At 43.5% G+C, this 25,189-nt stretch overlaps 1 protein-coding gene and 1 pseudogene across 17 annotated transcripts in view; one reads left to right on the forward strand and one right to left on the reverse strand.

Moving 5' to 3' along the window:
* LOC147018605 (transcription factor 7-like 2) overlaps positions 1 to 25,189 on the reverse strand; it is a 445,180-nt gene that overhangs the window by 316,961 nt on the left and 103,030 nt on the right. The window lies entirely within an intron of this gene.
* On the forward strand, positions 15,651 to 17,382 carry LOC147018608 (uncharacterized; annotated as a pseudogene).

Here is a 25,189-nt window from a genome sequence, read left to right on the forward strand (position 1 = left end):
TAATATTTTTACATCAAGACAGATTCTTATCAGGATCTGCTTCTGGATCATCATTTTTAATCCTATCAGGTCAATGTAGCTGTCACCTCTTCAATTCGGATGGCTTTAATGGTTGCTAATTAATTTGGCGTGACAAGACAGCAATTCCGGCCAGCTGGCAAATCCATCTAGAGAGCGTTCTGAAGATACTCAACGGCTAAGACTCGTAGTTGTTGACATTGTGAAATTGGACGATGGTTCCTCTTTGGTGGAGATTGCAACTTTGTGACATGTTGTTCTTATGGCACCGACTATGGTTTTGCAGTCCCTCCTCATCCTCATTTTGGTAACCCCAGGACATTCTCTTTTGTAGCAGCAAATGGACATTTCGGCTTTCACTTATAATATATTCTGCTTGAAATAACCTATTTTTAAAATAAATAAAACATTACTTCGAAAAGATTGTGACGACGCATGCATTCATGTGCAACATACTCAAGATAGCTTTAAAAAAAATTCTCTCTATATACAACAGATGAGCACTTCACGATGGCATGACGACAAGTAAGTGACAGCAGATGACAAACCATTTAACAATCTATTCTATTTGTATTTTGCAATTTCCCGACTACCCATGACGGACCAAAATCAATTTGAAAATATATATTTTTTTAAATACATAAATTTACATCAACCCAATTTTCCCATAAAGATTAACATTTGCCTTGTGATGATGCGATCCCACATTCAAATTCGTACGACGTGTTACCTCTCGTCATAATATACCATTGTAATTCATGTATAAATATACCCGCGACACGTAATAAATATTCAAGCTCCTCCTTGAATCTCAGGCACTATAGGAATGAAAAGAGTAATAAAATACTGATAATTGCTAATCCTAATAGAGATCAAGACAATAACAATGAATGATACCCTAAAATTAGCCGGACAATAATAAAAAATAAAAAAAAGTCAAAAGTTCCATCACCGATAGATTTCTATCACTCCCGATTGAACTCGACAACCAGAGCTGCAGATCCAAAAGGAGAAGGACTTCTAGTTGTGCGTAACCCCAACTATGCACACGGCCTTCAGACATGTGCCAAACACCCTGGGAAACAAAGACCGTAGAGACACAATTGGTCAGGCCTCGACGGAAAAAACAGCACAGCATCTGTCTCCTGCCATCCCCTGTGGAGCACTCCGCAACGTTTCGTCTCAGCAGATGTGGCCCGTCTCGACACAACACAGCAACCTGCAGCGTGGACACGAAAGGCCTCCTCGGACATCATGGCCGAGCACAAGGAAAGCCGAAACAAAGAATAACAGAGCTGCAGATCGTGATGGCCATATGACCTTGATGGCACCCGTTGTGGCCATGATGAACAAGTAAGAAAAATGAAAGGAATCTAATCATCTTGAGGGCGTTGAGCTGGAGAGGCCGATGCGAGTATTTTTGAAATGTGAACAGATGTTATGCAGAGTTCTTTGTCCAAAGCAGTTCTCCATCTGTGACAATCGAACAAAAAGGAAGTCTGCCAAGTGGTAAATTGGGAATTCTTCAAAAGTGGTGGACCAAGTGTAATACCAGGTCCACAAAATGTTTGGAGCAAAATTGTTTTAAGCTTCTCCTTGATGCTCCTGACACTAACCGAGTCAATTTGTTGACTTTTTTTCTCCTAATTGATGCATGCTTTTGGCACAAACCATTGAGGGACACCGTATGCTTGTTTACACCACCACTCCAGGCCAGGGGGGGAGTAAGCAGGCTGTGTGAGGCGTATTGGTGTTCACAAAGCAGATCCATCCCTACTTGAAGGTTATACGTAAACAGGTAAATCTACAGTATATGCAACAAAACGTATTTTCACATAAACATGTACTACCTGCAGGGAAAATGGCAGAATACTCCATTTTCAAGAATGGCCTTAAAATGTAACTTCTAACATGAACACGGTGGATTTGTACTCCACTCTTGCTCCAACATTATAAAGTTCTATATATGATAAGCAAATAGTTTCATCGTGAACTGCAGGTACACCAATAACAGCCGATTCACAAATTATCTCAATACACTGCTCAACAAAATCATTCATAAAATTAAGAACTGATGATTGACTCACTTCATTTATTATGGTCTTCCAATTCCAGAAAATCCTGTTTACGCTTTTTTGGCTTTTCCAATATTTAATCTGGCAAATAATTAATCCCGTTTGATTATAATACTCGTGACAAATTTTCAAAAAAAATGACCGCATTACATCTGCTCGAACCGAACTGCTGCTGCACAAATTTGTCCGACGGCAGCACAACCAAGCTCCTAGTGTGATGACGTCAGCTTGATCATGTCACCATTTGCCTGCCACGAACCCACTGGGTCATGCTCTTTGAGCGGCTGTATCGCACATCCTTTTTGCCTGCTTGTTACAAGGCCTGACACAGCGTAAAGGTGGCTAACGGTAAGACTGTCTGAAAGGATAGAGTAAACAAGCCTTGTATGGTAAGTAGAAAGTAGTACCTTACATGGTAACATTTTCTTAAAATAAACTCAGGTTTTGCTTTGTATTTTTTATGAAGAAAAGCTTTTCTTTTTCTATGGTTAGCATTCATGGGGAGGAAGTAATTCCTCCTTAATAAATGCCCCGCTAAGTGCGATGAGAAAGGCGCCGCCATTGTTGTGAAGTCGCTGGTACCTAGATTGCCCCGAGACGTGACCGTACTTCCCCCAAACTCAGTGGCTGTGTGTGTGCATGTGTGTGCGTGGCAGCTCTACAACGAGCGTTAGATACTGTTTTTTAAAAATCCAAAAAAAACCCTCAGTATGTGTCAGTGCCCTCACAAATGACTGGCTCATGTACCATATCGGAGACAGCAATCCACCATGAAGTTAGCGGAAGGGAAGGGGGAGTTGTTTGATCGCAATGTTGCTCAGCAGCATAATTTTGTGCAAGCTCGCGATAATCTGTTCCTCATTCCTGTCCTGGGCATTCAACTCCACAACTTCGTCACTAATCATACAGTCAATGAGGAAATCAAATATCGGCTACGTGGAGTCATGGAGAATGGTGACATATCGGCTACGTGGAGTCATGGAGAATGGTGACATATCGGTTACGTGGAGTCATCGAGAATTGTGACATATCGGCTACGTGGAGTCATCGAGAATGGTGACATATCGGCTATGTGGAGTCATGGAGAATGGTGACATATCGGCTACATGGAGTGATGGAGAATGGTGACATATCAGCTACGTGGAGTAATGGAGAATGGTGACATATCAGCTACGTGGAGTCATGGAGAATGGTGACATATGGACTATGTGGAGTCATGGAGAATGGTGACATATCAGCTACGTGGAGTCATCGAGAATGGTGACATATCGGCTACGTGGAGTCATCGAGAATGGTGACATATCGGCTATGTGGAGTCATGGAGAATGGTGACATATGGACTATGTGGAGTCATGGAGAATGGTGACATATCAGTCACCATTCTCCATGATCTCCATATCAGTTACGTGGAGTCATCGAGAATGGTGACATATCGGCTACGTGGAGTCATCGAGAATGGTGACATATCGGTTACGTGGAGTCATCGAGAATTGTGACATATCGGCTACGTGGAGTCATCGAGAATGGTGACATATCGGCTATGTGGAGTCATGGAGAATGGTGACATATCGGCTACGTGGAGTGATGGAGAATGGTGACATATCGGCTACGTGGAGTGATGGAGAATGGTGACATATCGGCTACGTGGAGTGATGGAGAATGGTGACATATCGGCTATGTGGAGTCATGGAGAATGGTGACATATCAGCTACGTGGAGTCATCGAGAATGGTGACATATGGACTATGTGGAGTCATGGAGAATGGTGACATATCGGCTATGTGGAGTCATGGAGAATGGTGACATATGGACTATGTGGAGTCATGGAGAATGGTGACATATCGGCTACGTGGAGTCATCGAGAATGGTGACATATGGACTATGTGGAGTCATGGAGAATGGTGACATATCAGCTATGTGGAGTCATCGAGAATGGTGACATATGGACTATGTGGAGTCATGGAGAATGGTGACATATCAGCTATGTGGAGTCATCGAGAATGGTGACATATGGACTATGTGGAGTCATGGAGAATGGTGACATATCAGCTATGTGGAGTCATCGAGAATGGTGACATATCGGCTACGTGGAGTCATCGAGAATGGTGACATATGGACTATGTGGAGTCATGGAGAATGGTGACATATCAGCTACGTGGAGTCATCGAGAATGGTGACATATCGGCTACGTGGAGTCATCGAGAATGGTGACATATCGGCTATGTGGAGTCATGGAGAATGGTGACATATGGACTATGTGGAGTCATGGAGAATGGTGACATATCAGTCACCATTCTCCATGATCTCCATATCAGTTACGTGGAGTCATCGAGAATGGTGACATATGGACTATGTGGAGTCATGGAGAATGGTGACATATCGGCTACGTGGAGTCATGGAGAATGGTGAGAAGGCGTTCCGAGACTTCCGCCGTAAGCGTTCTGTTAACAAGTCCAAGAAGCTGAGTGTTACCATCTCCAGGCAAAACCTTCCGTGATTCGATGTCATCAGTGTCTGATTGAAGAATCTCCCAGCCCCTGACCCAATGTAAACCCACCATCTATACAAAAGATGTTGCCTCTGCTCAGCGTGACATTGAAATCGTGAGAGCGTGGAATGTCACTCATTGACGTGTTCGCCCATGACCTTCTCCCCAACAGCCCCTTGTTTGATGGTGATTTACCCACAAAAAGCATCCTAATTTCAGGGTTGGAGCCTCATCTTCACGACGGAGATTATGCATTCCAGAGGAAATCACTGCTGAAAATGACCACCATCCTTGATTTTTGGCGAGCAATCTTTGACAGCTACAATGAGTCGTCAATAAAAAAGTGTGAGCGTAGTCAGCGGGCTGGCACAACTGGAACTGTTGACCTGGCCATGATGGACAAAACTGTCCCAATAACTCAACAGACTGTTGAACATGCAACAGAAACAAGTTGAACATGCAGCTGCTTGCACACGACATTCCGATGGGTGATGTCAAGGACAGAGCATTGATACTTAGTGGCATGCGTGCAAACAATGAGGCCCTTCAAGCACACCTTGATGAGCAACCCGAAGTATACACTGCTGAGCTGGCAGAACTCAGCGACTGGTTGGAGAAAGCGGATGCTCGCATCATTCCACGCACCAATTGGGCTGTCGAGAGGGGGCACGAGTGTGTCATGGTGGTAGCAAATGACACCGATAGTGTTGTTTTGCTGCTCCGCTACACTTACTACCTTATGAACAAGGGTCTGAAGGAGTTATCAGTCCAGTTTGTAGTGGGTGAAAAGCAGTGGCTCACCTCTAGACATCCTGTCTGAGAAATTAGGTGTCGCAATCTGTCATTTGCTTGTTGAAACACGTTACAACCGGTCAATGATGCCCTAAGTAAAATAGGTACGAAGCATGGTGCTGTGGCATGCAACCCTCTGGGTATTGAGCCAAATTTGGAGAGTCCCCTGTCCTCAGCGAGCATGATATCCAGGTGGTGGATCTTTTCTTTGCTCAAGTATGGTCAGGCTCAGGGTCCAAACCGAGAGCCTCGACATTTCACGAGTTGCAAATTCAGTGTCATACTGGAAGTTCCACTGTCAAGGCTCTTGATGAGCTGCCTCCAACATCAAGAGTGATCCGAGGGCATATTAGAAGGTCATTCTATGTGATTTGTGGTGCGGTCACACTTCTTGTCAACCACAATGGGAGCGCGTTAGACCCAACAGATTTTGGTTGGGATAATGTGGAGGGTTCCTTCAAGACAATGAAGTGCCTGAAACCATTACACGTGCAACAACTGACAACATGTAAATGCAGTGGTAAGTGTGACACCAGGCACTGTGGCTACAAGTCTGATGGCGTCCATTGTATGATGGGGGGTTTTTTGCCAAAAGAATGAGAAAAATTACCAAAACAATTGACCTCTTACATAACTACATAATCCCACAATCTCATATTGTACCTCTGGCTTTACATGTTAGGATGAAGTCTGGGTACATGAGACATTAAATATTCTGTTCCTAAACATGTACTGAATGATATCTCACACGTCTCGATTTTCACCACGGTACTTGGTACCTGCACAATTCTCGTCATAAGATACCAGTTCTAGGCAAGAACCCCGACTGCTAATTTTTTATGCTCATTGACTGAATAACCGATGCATTTCAAACAGGTTTTATGAGTGCCACGGACTACATCACATGCACAGCCATTGTTATGTTCTTATGATTGTTTGAAGATGGTTATGTAGTCAACGTATTTTCATTATCCTCACCCCAATATACAATATGATACTTATTAATTTAATTGATTACTCACATCATTTGAGATGTGACTTCTTGTTCCCAAGTTATGGTCATTTCATTATTTTGATTATTTTGGTGTTCAGCGAAGGCAGCCATATTGGGGCCACTTCCAGAGCGGCTGCAGATGACGGCAGATGGTAAAATAGATTTGTCAAACGTGTCATGCATGTCAAAATTAACCAAAATTGACATCAAATGTCATTCTGCATCTTATAGATGCAAAGTTATGGCTGCCTCCACCTTTTCCCGTGCGCAATGGTGGCCATCTTGAATTTGGCACCCTCGTGGGTGAATGTCTATGACCTCAAAAGTCTACCTGCGTTAGTTTTGAAGCTTAAGGATCATATACCTCAAGTGAAGTGTCAAAATTAGGGCACACAAAAATATATACGGACTTGTATAGCAGAGCCAGGACTAAACAGGGCACATCGGAAAAACCTAAAACAGGACTTATTTTATTTACACATTCTTTGGGGGAAAACGAGCCCATCAAATCGATAAAATCTGATAAATCAGGGTCCGTACAAGTCTGACTTCTACATTTCTTTGTGATTACCTAATTGAATTGTAAAAATCGAAAACAAAACAAATCGATCAGTCATTGAAAATGCCTGTTTAATCAAATGGGTGATTAGGCAGAGTGATACGTAAAAGTAGAATTAGTCTTCATGAAGTTTACCTTGTTGAACATGAGAGGGTACACCTGCCAGAAGGGAATGCCCTTCTCAGCCCAATGATCCGTTACAATGGGGGAAAAAAAAAATACACCTGAGTGGGTTTGACAGTCAGCTCGGATACAAAACTTGATGCAACCGAGTGTTAATCAACCTTAGCGACTCCGGAAAGTGAAAACAGAATTCAAATTGAATTTAAAATAACCGTGCAAAGCCGTGTTGAAGTCAGCGAACCTCGTGTTGCCCAATTAACAGGGCCAGATGACAGAGGTAACGAGGAACTAGTTGGTCGAATTAAATCTTCTTAATAATCCCTATGAAACCCATTATGCATGATAGCCGTCCGATGCTTCCTTATAGGGCATTCGACCAATCGGTCATTTTGCACTTGATGACCCTGTAACCTTGACCCCGAGGCGAAAATGCGAAAAAGGGCTCAGATGATCTAAAGAGAGCAACTAGTATCATCATCGTGTCAAGTTAGAACTCAATTGGCCGAGATGTCTAGGAGGAGATAGAAAAATAAAAATTGTTGACAGACGGACAGACAGACAAATCTGAGGACATCGAATGGTTATATTAGGTCAGCAAGCTGACCTAATGACCCAAATAATAGCACCCATGAGAATTACGTAATTTTTTTTTCATTTTATTTAAAAAATATCTTGCAGAAAGTCTAAATGGGGATCCCCGAGTATACCCTGAAATTTTGGTGTAGATCGGCCCAAGGGTCTCCGAGTAGTTACCGGGCACACAAATATACATACAGACAACGCTCTGTTGTACATTTGTCATGAATATCAAGAGTCAACTCCTCAACTCCTGCCACACCATTTTGCACACATTCACCCAGAAATCATTTCCTTGTTACCCCCACCCCCAAGTATAAACTCAAAACTCATCCTACATCCCCCCCTTCCCCTCCACATTTTCCTTTGTTAAAACGGTCTTCCCGAGTCTGTTATCTTGAGCTGTTCCCACCAAGATTTCAGCTCTGCTGCTCACACAAAGTCAAACGAAGATCCTGCTCCACTCTTCACCTGCACCTCTCCTCATGCCATGGTGCTTTGGTACATCCATGTGTTCTTGTCCTCCTGTTTACCTTTTGCTCCATTTTGAGTTTATTGATCCTTTGCCCCATGAGGCTCAATACTTGCATGATGAAAAAACAAACTGAATGCAAATGCGAAAAAAAATTGTTCCACGAAGATGCCTTCGGTTGTTACAAGACCTATGCCAAGGCAATCGATCGTCAAGTTCGAACGTACCTCAGCCCTCAAGAACGCTGACGTCACAAGTCAGAGATTGAGATTCAAGTCAATGTCGTGTTGAACAAACTGTGGCAAGTTCATGGGCTGCTTGCTCATCGCTGATGTTTATTTAATTTCGTTGTTCACAATGCTCATCAAATTTATGAGAATCTGTATACCCCATGAAACGTAGCATTGCTAATGATATCGGAGATGTGATGTCATATTTTGAGACGAGACATGCTGACAACAACAATGGGAGAGAAAGCGTCATTTATGGAGAAATTGCATCAAAATAATTTGCTCTTCAATGGTCCCCTCTTGCTGGTCAATAAATCTGTATTAGTTGTTCCTCATGAGAAACAGTAAAATAACTGTTCAATTCAAGCACAACACCTCTACAATGACACAGCGCATCAATTTTAAATGAAAACAAAGATATTTCTTGCTTTGATTGTAATTCTTGCTCTCTTAATGGACTTGGCTTTTCTATTTTTTGTTCGACACTGCAAGGATATGAACACATTTATTAATGGTTGGTGCATCTGGGTCGAGTCTTATTTTGAAGGCCTGCCCACTGTAAAATACCCGAGAGCTGAGACGGTAGAGGGAGCTAATCTGAAAGAGAGGTGATATTAAAAAGAAAAAGAGAAAAAAAAGAGGGCCACCAACTTGTCTGATGTGAAAGCAACAGGCCTTGTGCTTCCACCCCGATCACAGGAGATGTGAGCAATGTTGAGAGCTTTAGATTGTACCGACTCCAAGAGAAACAGATGTGGCGCTGGGGCATCGGTCCATACGGGAGAGCAGAACTCCATCAAATTACGGACAGAGGCCTTAGAGGCTGTGAATAGATCAATTTTTTCTCTCTCAAGGAATGACTTGGAACAAAGGAGGCTGCTCACAGTTTGTAAAAGTGCTGGCTTTGGATGCGAGTTTTGCTACATGGTCAGCCCAGGAGGGGTCATGGCTGATGGTGAAGCTTAGAAGTTCAAGAGAAAACTTCTTGCAGTGGCTGACGATGGAAATGCATCGGTGGGTTCATTTAACAATCCTTCCAGAGTGACAGGGTTACAATGTGATTTGCTAAGATTGCAAGACGTGTTCCATTTCTCAAACCAGCATCCAGTCAATTCCAGATAGGCAGGAGTGATGCAGCTGCTGTTCGCCATGAGTGGAATTGGGTGCTGTATGAGATGATGTGGAGCCGTCTGCAAAAACGGAAGAGGTAGTTTTCCGAAAGCATCAGAGAGGTCGTTTATATAGATGAGGAACAAAACTGAGCCCAAAACAATGCATTGGGGCACTCCAGCTGACATTGGAAGAGGAGAGAGACAGAGTGACAGAGTGACAGAGTGACAGAGTGACAGAGAGACAGAGAGACAGAGAGACAGAGAGACAGAGAGACAGAGAGACAGAGAGACAGAGAGACAGAGAGACAGAGAGACAGAGAGACAGAGAGACAGAGAGACAGAGAGACAGAGAGACAGAGAGACAGAGAGACAGAGAGACAGAGAGACAGAGAGACAGAGAGACAGAGAGACAGAGAGACAGAGAGACAGAGAGACAGAGAGACAGAGAGACAGAGGGACAGAGGGACAGAGAGAGAGAGAGAGAGAGAGAGAGAGAGAGAGAGAGAGAGAGAGAGAGAGAGAGAGAGAGAGAGAGAAGAGCAGAGGATCCCATTGACAGCAAAAAGTTGACTGTGAGAATGGAGGAAGTCAGAAATCCATGAATGAAGGCAGTCTTCTCTGACACATGCAGCGAGCTTGACAATCAGAGTAAGATGCCGGACTGCGTTGAATGCTCGAGATATGTCCAGGGAGGCAGATGGTCCTTAGCTCTTATTTGAGAAGAAGGGATTCCAAACATTGTGTCATCGCTTCCGGTCCCGGTTTTTTAACGACGGTTCGTTCTCTCCGGGGGTCTCTGCCAACTTTCTCAAACAGCAGCGTGTCCAGACTTGCGCGATTCAAGGACATAATAAAAACTGATCAGAGACCAGGCACATTCCCCATCTATACAATATTCATCTTTCCCCAGCTATTGTTTTGCGTTTGCTCATCCTTGCATGATTGTTCTTTCTTATGCATTTCAAATCGATAAAATGCATTATATATTCCCAGCAAACTATTATGGTGGGGTGTGCCTTCTATAAAGGAAAGTATGGTGGTATGAAAAGAAACCACTGACCATGCCATAAAGTCTTTCCTGCTTATAAAACACAAAGGTGTGTGAAGACTAGCTTTGGAACTTTACATTTGTCACATAAAAATACATTACAAGCAGAACTTTGATTTTGTTTCGATAAAAGTTTCGGAAAGGCACACACGAACAGCAGGGAAAAAAAAGAAGAAATTATCATTTTTAAAAGATGACAAAACATGCCACATTAACTGACATACAATGCAACATACTGGTGTAACTGCAGCTTGAAGTAAAGGGCAGGCCTGGAGCCAGGAATTTTGTGAGCCAAATAAATGCCGTTGAAAAATAATTTATTTGGTAAAATTCAGGGTTTAGAAAACAGACTTGGAGTGCATCGCAATGCTCAGCACTTACTCTTGTCCCCTTACTCGTCTTGCATCTTATACCCTTTCCGTGCTTCATCCCCCCCCCCATCCCCACCCAGGTATCTGCAGGATGCACGTGGTCCACCAGAAACCCTATCCTCGTGAAACCCCCAAAATCCAGAATCACTGCTCACCTCCACTCGTTTTTCCTTTTTGTTCTCGCCTGTGGAATCAACTTCCACATTCTCTTCAATCACACTCTTCCCTCCAGATCTTCAAGACAGCTGTTCAACATCATCTCAAATCACCCCCAATCCAAAATAATGATCTTTTCTACCCCCTGTCAACACCCCCTCCCCCACCTCTTTCATTCCTGGGTGTTTGCTTCTGTATCCATCTTATCCACCTCGTGCATCCTCTCCTACCCCTCATTCTTCCCCACATCCCTTATTTGTCCAAGTTTCCCTCTCTTTTGTCGCTCAACCCTGCTGTTGGCGTTTCCCCTCTTCTCTTTCTGCTGTTCCTTTTGTTCCATTGCATCCTGATCTGTTCTGTGTTCTGGCGACTCCACAAGCCTTGATTTTGTATACATGTGCATTACACTATTAAAAAAAAAAACCCTGGAATTTTATAATCTCAGTGCCATCATAGCATTTTAAAAATGAAAGCTGCAAACTCATTGGATTTAAAATGGCTAAATGATGGCTTGGATATGAAAGCAGCACTTTAGATGGTCCGAAACCAATCATCACACAAAACAAGGATGGAAACAAGACCAACAGAACAAACCATTCCCGTTGGGAACTGGTCCCAAAACTGCTCGACCCAAACGATACAAATTAAAATTTGGAAAAAAATTTAAACCTGCAAAACGTGCCACTGAAACCAGTCGACTTGTCTCATGATGTCTTGTTTGCTTGCCAAAATGGTCAGGGGTTGTTGAAATTCTTCACTTTAAAAAAAAAAAAAGAAAAAGATAAGCACTTACAAACAATCGAGGAGTCACTTACCACCCTTATCTTCAACTCAACAAATGGGTTGAAATGCTTTCAAATCATCAAAATTGGAAAGAGAGAGGGAGAGAGAGAGAGAGAGAGAGAGAGAGAGAGAGAGAGAGAGAAAGAGACAGAGAAAGAGACAGAGAAAGAGACAGAGAAAGAGACAGAGACAGAGAAAGAGAAAGAGAAAGAGAAAGAGAAAGACAGAGACAGAGAAAGAGAAAGAGAAAGAGAAAGAGAAAGAGAAAGAGAAAGAGAAAGAGAAAGAGAAAGAGAAAGAGAAAGAGAAAGAGAAAGAGGTGTGTTTAAGAAAGGAGAATAAACAAGAAATGAACCCGATCGTATGACCGGGCCAATGACTCAGTACCAAAACTACTTTCCCCAGTGGCACGATTCTACCATTCCAGATTCCAGCAGAACAAAACACCCCAGAACTGCTCAAGCCCTCACCCTCAGGAAAAGCTTTCTTGGTGCAGCATTGTGATTGTTAGGAAGGAATGTCAATGGGAGATGGTTTATATTTTTTAGTTTAATTTCTCATTTCTCAGGTCATTAGATTTCCGTCGTTCCGGGAGATTGAAGGTGAACTGCAAAAGGAATTGGTAATCATTTACTTACATTGTATGCCTTGCCTTACCCTTTGGTTTGAATGATCGCAGCACTGGAAGTATGGAGGAACTTGAACATGCACACGACTACCCTCGGTGGTGTAATCGTTCGAGTGCCTGCACCGAGTCCAAGAGGTCGGTGGCTCAAACCCCGTCCGAGTCGGACCGAACTACGTGTTGCTTCCTTGCTTGACATCGAGCACTTAAAAGGATAGAGCACTGACAAACAATGCTGGGATAGTAATGGCATACCACCCAGTGTAACCATAACCTTAAGAAACTGCTTCGGCAGCACCGACGCTCTGTAAAGAGTATGGTACAGAGTCTTTTAACTTCCACGAATGCTGTGAACACTGATTTTGTAACACTGTAAGGAGGCCATCTATCTTTTACATGCAGAAGGGGAGAGGAGGCTGGGGTGTATATTGTGAACAGTAAGATGCAGAAAAGCAAGGGAAAAGGGGAAGGGGTATGGGATACAAGGGACAACAAAGGAGGAAGGCTGAGAAAACAGAGGTTTGGAGAAGATAGGAATAATGGGAGGGAAAGGAATGGGGGTGTGTACTTGGGGGAGGGGAGGGGAGGGGGAGAATTGTAAAATAACAGCGTTTTACACATGTAAAAGAGGATATATCCTCAACTTTATAAACAAACACTTCAAATCAAACATGGAAGCCACACAACGGTGACAATACTTGACCATATTAAATTGTTACCGAGAACCTTCACCTTACCAGGAGCTGCTGATGTCCATTTAAGGAGTGCTATCACATTTCTGTGTCACCCAAGACCCTGAGAAAACGTGTGCACCCCTCCGAGAACAGCCACAAGCTGCACATCATCACGCAAAAATGCATGGCATACGACTCCAGGACCACATTAAACTTATTATCTCAAACTCCCAATCAGTTATAATCTTCATTTCTGAATCTCCTCCAAATAGAAAAAAACCAATATTTCCATTTCTCACACCTTCCTCGTCGAAATGTTTCTCGGCAGTAATTTTCTCTTCAACCTTGGCCCTCTGCAACCATCCTAACCTTTCCAAAGCTGTCCAACGAGAGCTTGAGCAGCTGGAAATGACAGGCTGATAATGAAGCTCGTGACAGCAAAACAGAGAAATTCCAACATTGTTCAACCGAACATGTGTACACCTGTGAGCTTTTACAGGTTTTTAAAAGTTTGCAAATCGATGTGAACTTCAAAAGAAAACGATACTATTACGAGTACTACTACTACTACTACTACTACTACCACCAAACAACAATGGTTTTGCCTATCGCAATCGTGCCACAACACGGCATGAGAAACAGACACAGAGCAACTAAATTAGCCAATTATAAATTATATTCAAATTTATTTTATTACCCCATGCACGCGAAGTGAAAAGCGGAGTTAAGCAATTAGCTCACTTCTGTCTGTGTCTCTCTTATTTATTCGGATGTATCCTGTGGCTGCTTGGCGGCATCATTTTCTGGGGGCGCAGCTGTGCTGGTACTTGGTACTCAGACGACAGAACGATGACAGGCTGAGTCAACCGGTCTAGTGTGAATTCAATGGTTGACGGTGGGGAGGGGGTGTGTGGGGGGGCTTAAACTCAAGACTAAGATCTTGAGCTCCGCTCCCGAAGCTACGCTTGTCGTTTTCCTCTCAAATTATAAGATTTTGCGACAAAAGAGTACTCGTATATCCAGACGGAGTAGGTGACACGATTGACAACTTTGAAGATTCAGAAAATGGAGAGCGCTGTTTGAGGCTTTCTCAAAAACAGTGGCAACTTGCTTTTGCGCTTGTGTTGTCTGTGGCTTTAGCGGACAACATACTACATGTCGACCGAGCACCAATAAATAATACTTTTGACCACACACTATGAGGCCTCAGGCAAAAATCCATCCATCCATCCATTGGGACCACACTCTGTGCAGAGTGTTGGTGCTGCCTAGGCAGTCTCCTTGGCTATTGGGCACAATCCTAGACGGGTTGCCACTCCGACACAGGATACCAGCAAGCTGGCACTCATTTTGCCGACCTCGGAAGGATGACAGGCCGAGTCAACCCCACCAAGTATTACTTCAACAGCTGAGTCATCTGCAGAGAATTACGACAGGAAAGGAATGTTATTTTTGCCTGGGGTAAGTCTTTACCCGGCAATTAAATAAATGCGGCTCATTTCACGCTACATCTCATACCACGGGGTACAGTGTTACCTCTGAGATAACGCTGGTCGGTCCTGAGCAGGATTAAAATACCCCGGGGGTTTCAGCCCTAAAAGTTCCTTCCCCCGGTGGAAGAAAGGTGTAATGTGGAAGGAAGCTCCAAATTTCTGGAGGTGGCGGTGTGAGTCGGATTTATTTCCGAGATTTTGTTGTGTGAAATGAGTATTAGTCGTCCCCTACCTGAGACGTTAAACCATGGGTTTTCTATCCTCTAAATGCTGAATGGGAAGACAGGAAGCAGCATGGACAATCTTTAGTCGTTATGACTCAGCCAGTCAGAATCAAACCTCTGACCTCCCAGACTCAGAGTGCATGCTCAAACCACAAACCACAACCACCGCTTTCACTAAATGCAAACCTTGAGTAATCTTGATAACAATGAACACAATTATTCTTGAGCATCTCATTTGCATAATCACAGACAATTGTTTTTAAACTTTTTCTGCAACTTTGAATGAATGGAGAGCTCGATTTTGCAGCGATGCCACTGAAAAATCTGCTCCCACTATAACGGTGCAAATGTTTGACTCGTTCTGGATATAAAATGGAATAGTTGTATTACTCTAGGGGCCGGGCCTGAGTTGTATGCATTTATATGTGTAGGGGAAAACCAAGCTGTATATGGTAGTATAGGTCCTAGGCTTAAAAAAATTGGGTTCTCGCTTGAAATCCCTATAGATTTTGCCCAGCTTGCCCCAAAAGTTGCCCGTCGGGCGAGAAACCATACCGGTCATATCTCGGCCATTTCTTGAGTGATTTTGACAAAAAAAATTAAATAGAGGTTTTTTGGGCTGGGGAACACGTTCAAAACAATAAAAATTCGATATGGAGTCTCTATCAAGTGATTCCAATGTCAATCGAAGGAATCGAACCATGTTTATAGGACTATAGGTACCTACTACCATCACGAGCTTTGATATATTCGTGATTGTCATTTGTCAATGTGTTTCAAGATATTTTTTAACCCTTTTTATCTCTCTTTCCATTTCAGATTGGAACTGACTAACATCATGATGTAAGCGGTCAATCTTAGTGCTGAGACTGATGCTGAGGTTGAGTTTGATGAGGAGCTTTGTATTATTTGCCAAGAGTACACCCAAGACAAGCTGGTGTGTACACAACATGGGTGCGATCAGATTATATCTGCAAGTGAGACACGACAAGATGCGGTGCTCGCAAGGTTGAAGAAGATGACGCCTGGTGGCTCTATTCAATTATCATGTCACAAATGCGTGCTACAAGGGCTACACAAATAGCACCAAAATTGCCAAGCTTAAGGAGAAGCAGAAAGAAGCATTGAAGCAATCTGTGCCCTCTGGTGATGATGCGTCAACCCAGTCACCAACACCTACTACAACTCGTTCGCAGTCAAACAGCATGCAAACACTGGCTTGTGTGGCACCTGGTCGTGCCACTGTGTACTATCAGTATACATGAGTCACATGCGGCAGCAAGTCAGTCAACCATGACTTCACCAAATATCGAATCTGCGAGAGCAACCGAGCAAAGATATTCCTAGATGCGACCGTCTTCTTCCAGGATGATGTTTTCCGTCGAACTTGTGACCTTCAAGACGAACATGCTGTGTATGGGGCTGATATTTATTATCACAACCAGTGCATGTGCAAATATATTCAGCAGTATGAACGCTCCAGAACTCTTAGTGCCCCTGTACAACTCAATGCCAAGCAGTGGGTGTGGAATGAGATCGTTGATGAGATTGAGATGGGTCTGAGTGCTGGCAAGGGTTATGAACTTTCTACTATTCAAGACCAGATGAACAGCCACCTAGGAGGTAAAGGTAATGTGCAGACTAGGGATGTGAAGGTCCTCTTCTACAAGCAGTTCAACGACCTGATAGACTTTGCTTACTCAGATTCTGCAAGAAAATGCCTCATGGTATTCTATGTGCTGGGTAATGAGGAAAATGTACTTGCTGAGTGTATCCGATCAGTAAATCCCATGCAATTCGTAGCACCTCAATTCAGAGCATGCTTGCACGACTTCGACTTCGACTTAGATGATCGCTTCTGTGATGCCCAATAATTAAAGCAAGCCTGGTCAAAGATGAATATTCCAGAGCCCATCCTGCAGTTTTATGGCCATTTGTTTAATTTCAATCCAGCCACATACAGGGCCGCAGCTGACCAAGTAATAACAAGTGACATGCAGGAAGATGTCGATGATGTAGACCAGGAGGAGGAACAGGTGCCACGCAAAAATGGTTCTCTTTCAGTCCAGCGATGTCAGAAAATACAGACCATGTTCCAGCACATGTTCTACATTCACCATTATGGCAGAAAAAGAACACCAATGTCTGTATTGAATGCCGAGTTTGCCCACAGTCTTGGATGTGGTGGCAAAATCTTTGTCACCTCTCTGAATCGACAGGCGCTGCTAGCCATGAGCTACACTGAACTCCTCCGGTACCAGCATGACATGGCCGCGTTCACCGTCAACCAAAATGAAGCGGACATGAAGTTGCCAGCCCATTTTGACCCAGGGAACTTCACATCAGCAGCAATGGACAACTGGGACCACAAAGGAGCAAATTCATCTGAACATGATACGGTGTGTGTCCTCTACCAGCACAAGCCTAAGGCCGTCTTATCCAAACCCAAGTGCTCTGACACATCTGTAGTTCATGGTCCGAAAGCCCTAAAGGAAGTATTGCCATGTCAGCAGCTTCAAGAATTTGGAGAAAATCTGAAATGTCTGCAAGTGCATGAAGTTGCAAGATGATGCCTGCACTAATGCATATAATTAGATCTGATATGGTGGAAGTTTACACAAATTCATTGTGATGTGAGTGTTAAACTTAATAAATTTGTGTGATATGGCAGTTATGTAACAGTAAAACCTGTATTCCTTTTTTTTTTAGCAAAAACGTATCATTTAAAATAATAAAATGACAAGAGATATTGAGGATTACAAATTTCGGACCTGATTTGGTTTCTCCGGAAGAGCTTCAGAGCCGCTATCATGTAAACCAGTTCTCAAATCGACTAAATATTGCTTTTAGTGTGTTCCCCAGCCCAAAAAACCTCTGTTTAAATTTTTTTGTCAAAATCGCTCAAGAAATGGCCGAGATATGACCGGTATGGTTTCTCGCCCGACGGGCAACTTTTGGGGCAAGCTGGGCAAAATATATAAGGATTTCGAGCGAGAACACAATTTTATTTTAAGCCGAGGACCTATACTACCATATACAGCTTGGTTTTCCCCTATCTATCTATAATTCCAGCAGTGTGTGTGTGTGTGTGTGTGTGTGTGTGTGTGTGTGTGTGTGTGTGTGTGTGTGTGTGTGTGTGTGTGTGTGTGTGTGTGTGTGTGTGTGTGTGTGTGTGTGTGTGTGTCCGTCTTGATGACCGCCGGTCCGATCGGATTGAAACTTGCCAGGAATATTGCCGGGGCCCCGCAGATGTGCCTTTTCGAGGTTTGATATCAATCGGACGAGCGGTTCCCAAGTTACGGCCATTTATCTGTCGACCAATGACAAGACACGGTGCTATGACATCACGAATGACATCACAATTAATGTTTGTTTATTTATTTATTTATTTTTGCACGATTGACGGTCCGATCTGATTGAAACTTGCCAGGAATATTTCTGGGGACCCGTGGATGTGCCTTTTCAAAGTTTGATATCAAGGTTTGAGAGTGGGGGGCGAGAGAGAGAGGGGTGAGAGAGAGGAGCGAGAGAGGAGGGGGGAGAGAGGAGGGGGGAGAGAGGAGGGCGAGAGAGGGGGAGAGAGGGGGGCAAGAGAGCGGGGGCATCACAATTCAAGAGAGGGGGAGAGAGGAGGGTGCAAGAGAGGGGAGAGTGAGAGCGGGGGCGAGAGAGAGAGGGGGGCGAGAGAGGCGGGGGGAGCGAGAGAGAGGGGCGTCACAATTCTTCTTCTTCTTCATTTGATATGACATCACAATTGACGCTGGGGACCTGAGTATGTTTCCCAGGTGTTTCCCAAGTTATGGCCATTTATAATACAGTTGGTCCGATCTAATTGACCGATCTAATTGAAACAATGCCCCAATCCAGTCGTCGTTTATGAGAATGAAGGAACGAAGCTGCACATACTGGCACGCCTCACCCACAAAAGAAGGTACTGGCACGAGAGAGGGGGAGAGAGGAGGGGGCGAGAGAGGTGGGGGGGTGAGGGGGGGTGAAAAAATGCCCCAATCCAGTCGTCGTTTACGCACCTACGGGCCCGCACTAGTACATATAAATGCATACAACTCTGTCCCAGCCCCAGGAGTATATTATATTGATTTGGTTACAAATTGAAGTGGTGCTCAAAGAAAAATCATCGTTGTGTCGGTCCATATTTTCAAACAACCTTTACATTCCAGTTGAAGCGATTATCAATGCAATATCAACCGATTGAACCTTAACAAGTCGCCAATTTCATCACATTCATAGCATTCTACATAAGCAAGCTAAGTGGCCAAAAATTTCCACTTACAACGCAAGTGAAACACAAAATGCTTTCTACTTCATAAAAGAAAAAGTTTTGAAGACGAGGTGAAAGAAGTACGTGTGCGTACTGATAAATACCACGGTAGCACATCGAATTGGGATTGTTGAAGCAAAACCCGTGGACTTTGGAGAAGCCAGACAGGCCGCAACTTTTGTTCGACAAGGGTTACAAAGTGCGAGCTAATGGCAGGGTAGAAATGGTAATAACATACAGTAAACTTAATTTCCTCACTCATTACAGAAATATGACATTCCTTTAGTAAAAAAAAAATAATAATAATAATAATAAAAGGTATTTATCATTGTATGTGTGTTACAGGATGATGATGGTGGAATTATGCTTACAACCTTCATGTTTTATTACAGCTCAATAATACCACAAAGGCGACACTTAATTGTGTACCTCCACCAGGCTGAACAGTTTACGTTTTGTATCCCACCGACAGGCCGGATCTGCATCCAGACCTGAACCAAAATCTCATTGGCTTGTTCTCGTCATCGACCCAACTGCTCCACCAAGTTTTGTCATCATCCGTGCACGACGTTTTGAGATATCACGTGAGATGTTTTTGGCTCAATCTCCCAATGGTGAAGAATCACTTTGAAAATTTTGATATCAGGATTCGGATCTTCAGGTCAATATATAAATCAATTCCTCCTTGTCACACACCCAAACACACCAAAACAAAGTTTTGTTCGAATCCATCCATAACTTTTTGAGATATCGTGCTCACAGACAAACAAACAGGAGTGAGTACATAACGTCCGTTCACCTTTGGTGGCGGAGGTAATGAGAAGACAACTAAATAAGTACAAAGTAAAGGCATGGAATAAGTACTTCAAACAGAAAGAAAACAAACTCGAACATATTCACGATTTACTTTGATATGACATTTTATTCATCCTGGAGAGCGAGCAGGATAACAGTAGAGATATTCTCTCTGATATCCTTCTCCTTCTCCTTCTCCTTCTCCTTCTCCTTCTCCTTCTCCTTCTCCTTCTCCTTCTCCTTCTCCTTCTCCTTCTCCTTCTCCTTCTCCTTCTCCTTCTCCTTCTCCTTCTCCTTCTCCTTCTCCTTCTCCTTCTCCTTCTCTTTCTCTTTCTCTTTCTCTCTCTCTCTCTCTCTCTCTCTCTCTCTCTCTCTCTCTCTCTCTCTCTCTCTCTCTCTCTCTCTCTCTCTCTCTCTCTCTCTCGTGCAGCCTGTGGCTGCTGGTTGCATCATTGGTTGGGGCGCGGCTATACCGCTGATGCAGTGTTCCCCTTACCAGTACACTGGTGCTCATTTTGCTGACCTCAGAAGGATGACAGACTGAGTCAACCTCCTGGTGTATTTTTTTTAATTCAGCGGCCAATGGGGCTTGAACTCAGGACCCTAGGATCCCAAGCCACCACCCTAACCACTAAGCCAACACCTGGCTTATCCACACACTCACCTCTAAGCTGTCTATCCTGGGTTCAAATAATGGCCCAGCTATAAACTGTCACCTTGGTGTTTCTCATGCGCGGCGATACAGCAATGTGTGCACCGTCCAGAGGCAGGACGTAAGGCCGAAGGACCCATCTGCTACCAAAGTTTGATGGTTGAAGTTAAAGTTCCCATGGTGTGTTTCGCGAGGAGTAGGTGAGTGATCATCGAAGGTGGCAAGAATTTGGAATTTCGCCAGAATGCCAAATGTTAGGCTTGGCCAGGCAGATCGTGAAGGACTTGAGCCAATCCCCCTGCCCGCACCACAAGGTGCAAATAATCGAGGCTGTTGAAGTCATTGTAATAATACATTTCATTCATGCTACCATATGTACCATATACATGCCTACCCAGCGACTTACAGGTTTTCTATTCCATCCCAAATCGTCACTCAGTAGTCTGTTAAATCATACACGTCCCATGTGAGAAATCTGCAAAAAAGTCTGACCAAACTTTTTTTTTTTGGCCAACTTTTATCAAAAGTGGCTTTGGTGGCAAGTACACAAGAAGTTGACATAATCCACTCTGATGCTGGAAAATGCTTCAAAGGTTATTCGTATACAGCATGCTTTTTCAATACAAAGTCGAGGCTTGTGGAAGAGGTAGAACATGGAATGGATCAAGACGTAACGGAACAAAAGGAACGGCACAATGAAGGGTGAGTGAGGGGGGAGGGAGTAGGGCACACCAACAGCAAGGATGTGGGACAAAATAGAGGGAGAGTTGGTAAAAAAAAAATAAAGGATGAAGGGAAGAATGAGGGGTAGGGGAGGACACAGAGGTTGGACAAAGTGGATATAGAAGCAAAATGTCAGGAAGGAAAAACGGGAAATTTTGAATGAGATGGGCTTTCGGTGGGGTTAATGGGTGTAGAAAAGATCATAGTTTTGGATTGGTGAAGATCTGAGACGGTGGTGAACAGCCGTCTTGAATACCTGGAGGAAAGAATGAGATCCAAGAGAATGTGGAAGTTGGTTCCATAGGGTGGGAAAAAAAAGAGCAACAAATTTATGGAGGTGAGCAGTGATCCTGAATTGAGGTAGTTTCACCATAAGGGTTGATGGTGGACCACGTGCGCCCTGCAGAAACCTGGGGGGAGGTTGGGAAGTGGGGAGAGGTAGAGCACGTAATGGACAGAGGGTGCAAGACCAGAAAGGAGGCAGGAGAAGACAGAGACCAATAACCTGTCCGTGATGGGAAAGTGATCGGCCCATCGACACTGCTTCATCATGGGACATTCGGATGATCTTGAAGGCCTTGATTTCCACGGCATCAAGCTGAATAAGTTGTGAGGCAAGGGGGTCAGCCCGGAGAGGAGGGCAGTATTCCATCAAGCTGCGGATAAAGGCCTCGGAGGTGGATAGGAGTTCAGGTGTGCCAAAGGAGGACATTGCACGATAGAGGATGTGTCCAGTCAGCGGCTGGCTTTGGAGGCCAACTTTGAAATGTGGTTTGCTCAAGAAAGATCAAAGCTGATAGTGAGACCCAAAAGTTTGAGAGACTGAAGTCTTTCAAGAGTTTTGAGAAAGTAGATGGGAGGGTTTTGCAAGATTCTCCTTTTGGAGAGAGATGGTGAGAGATTTGTCAGGAAAATGTTTCTCAGAAATTTAAAAACAAGCAGGCTATCACACTTGGTCCCATCTTTCGCTTGTCAACCTCAGTAATCTGCACTGCATCAATCCCTATTAATTTTACATTACTCTGTCCTACATTTTGCTCTGCGTATGCTGACTAAAGTGGTTGAAAATGGAAGTATACATCTGATCACCATACAACCGGCCAATTGCAATTCCAGAAACTTCCATTCTTCAAGCCCTCTCCAGCAACCTATCAAAAATATATTCCATTTTATTTCTAGGATAATTCACCAGTCACAGAAAAAAAAAAAAAAATCAAAAAAGAAAACTTGCAAAACTTCCCCTCTTTGTCACTTGTTTTCCAATCTTCTCATGCCAACATCAATTCATGTTCCTCAGCAATCTTATCTTCCTTTTAAGACGCCAGCAGAAACTGAGATACTCGTAGGACGAGTCGTGGCACATTTACTCTTCCACGTTTACAAAAAGACGATCCATCATTTGATTATTGAGTATTGACCAAGTATCCACTGCAACATATACATGATCCAAAAATCTAGTGCACTTCCTCAAGGCCATCAATAGGCTGGTGTTGGCTTAGCGGTTAGGGTGGCTGGCTTGGAACCTAAGGGTCCTGAGTTTGAGCCCCTGTTAACCATTGAATTAACACCAGGTGGGGTTGACTCAGCGTGTCATCCTTCCGAGGTCGACCAGTGTACTGGGGTAATAACGATTCGGGGTAACCTGTGTCAGAGTGGTGACCGTCCAGGACTGTACTCCTTGTCAATGAAACTGCCTCGGCAGCCCTATGCACCTTTATGGCACGAAAAGGAATGCAGTTATTATTATTATTATTATTATTATTATTATTATCATTATTATTATTATTATTAAAGGCCATCATTTGAAGTCATATCTAAGGATGTTTCCAGCATCACCCACCATCTGTTCTGACATATACAAGTCTTGGATGTCCGACATATCCAAACACCGTCCAAACAAGAGGCAGTCTGGGAACTGCCTACCTTGAAAGCATTTCATCCACTTTACAATCCACCTGTTCACCACTTTACAATCAAAAAGCCTTTGTCCCTTTTACCAGACCAGATTTCCTAACTCTGGAGTTGATACTACTACAGCTCATCCTTCATTGTTATTGGATGCTGTTAAGTCCCAGATCTTAAGGCCCGGTCACACCTTGACGTTTTAGCCAACGTATGCCGATTTTTGAATTTTTTTTCTAAAACGCTGGCACACGTTGAATACGTTATGGGTAAGTTTTGATAACATCGAGAGCACGCTGAAAAACACTGCCATACGTCGTTGTACGTTGGCTTTAAACGTTGTACTTTTTGGTTGTCATCAAATTTTTTCATGCTTCAAATTTCACGACGTATGCCGGCGTATGACTCACATGTTCCGCTACGCTGGCCACAAGTTGTATGCACGGTCTGCAATCGTTGACAGACGTCAACACATGCTACTTGTAAGTTAATCATAAGTTGAGACACGCTGAGGTAATGTTTAGCGTACCCGAAACTTATTTCTAACCTATGATTAACGTGTTGTTGGCAAGTTACGCGATCGTTGCCACACATCGACAGACGTTACTTTTAAGTTACTCATAGGCTGAAAGACGTCGGTATAATGGATCGTCCGTGCGTCAGCGTCCACAGCCACGGCCAGGACACTTATTTGCAGCATTCTTCAAACTTTTCTTCGGCATGACGAGGATGTTCACACTTCGATGTCTAGCTTGGCTATGATTCCAATTGTCCATCGGCAGCGTCTATTTAAAATAGTCGAGTTTGAGCGTTTTAACACGTTCAGAAGAAATGCTTCAAATTTCAAAACCCCAGCGTCAAAAAACAAAGGTGAGTGACAGCAATTTAAATCGTTCATTGTAAACAATGAAAATAGCTGAGTGGTACCGTTTAAAAGTCGTTGAGTGTAAAAAAAATCCAATTGTTGAGCGCAAGCGCTACTTTCAATAGTGGAGATGCAGCCATTTAAATCGTTGAGTTTATCATTTAAATCGTTAAATCGTTAAACGCAAGGACGATCCATCATAACCCACACCCTTCCCCTCACACTCACCTACTACTGCCAACATGAACAAACTACTACTAATACTAATGCTAATACTAATAATACTGATACTGATACTGTTACTGCTGACATGGACATCGACTCAAAAAGGACTCGAAAACACTGTTGGGTTCCCCTTTTATGAGCAGCATTTTTATATACCAATTCCCAAAACCGCTGGGAACACGTCTTTATATGGCAGTTGTAAGTTAGAAACACGTTAATTTTTTTTTTGTCGACCGGAAGACGTCATTGGAATACGTCTACATACGTCGATGTGTGTTGGGACTACGTAAAGAATTGGTTCAAAGCACGTCAAACATAAGTTAGAAATAAGTTTCGCGTAAAAAAGACATTACCGCGACGTGTTTCGACTTATGAGTAGCTTATAAGTAGCCTTTGTGGACGTGTGTAAGCGTCCACATATCGTGTGTAAAACTTATCCCCGTCGCATGCGGAACGTGTGTCATACGCCGAGTGCGTTGTAAAATTTTGAACATGTTTAAAATTTATTGACGTACTCTACTTACTACGACGTATGAGAGCGTACTTTAGCGTTCTACTCACGTATACCAAACTTACTCATACCGTATTTGACGTGCCCCAACGTTTTAGACACATTTTTCTTAGGTCGGCATACGCTGGCAAGATCGCCAAGGTGTGACCGCGATGTTGACACTTCCATTTCTACGGCAGTTATGATTCGAATCGTTGTGCGTCAGCCTTTTAATAGGCTACGTCACGACATCGTCGGCGATGCGTGCAACGCGCTATGCCTAAGTTAGACTATCGTTGGGCATTGGTTGTGTAGGCCGACAACAGGTTCAGCATTCGTTGATATAAGTTATCTATAACACAACGAAACGTTCTGTGTCCGTTACCAAAGCGTTATACATAAGACCAAGTCGCTATGAATACGTCCGAATCTTTAAAAAAAAACAT

This window comes from Eptatretus burgeri, chromosome 10 (assembly GCF_056783735.1).
Source record: "Eptatretus burgeri isolate ZD-2024b chromosome 10, Ebu_testis_v1, whole genome shotgun sequence".
NCBI classification, from domain to species: domain Eukaryota; kingdom Metazoa; phylum Chordata; class Myxini; order Myxiniformes; family Myxinidae; genus Eptatretus; species Eptatretus burgeri.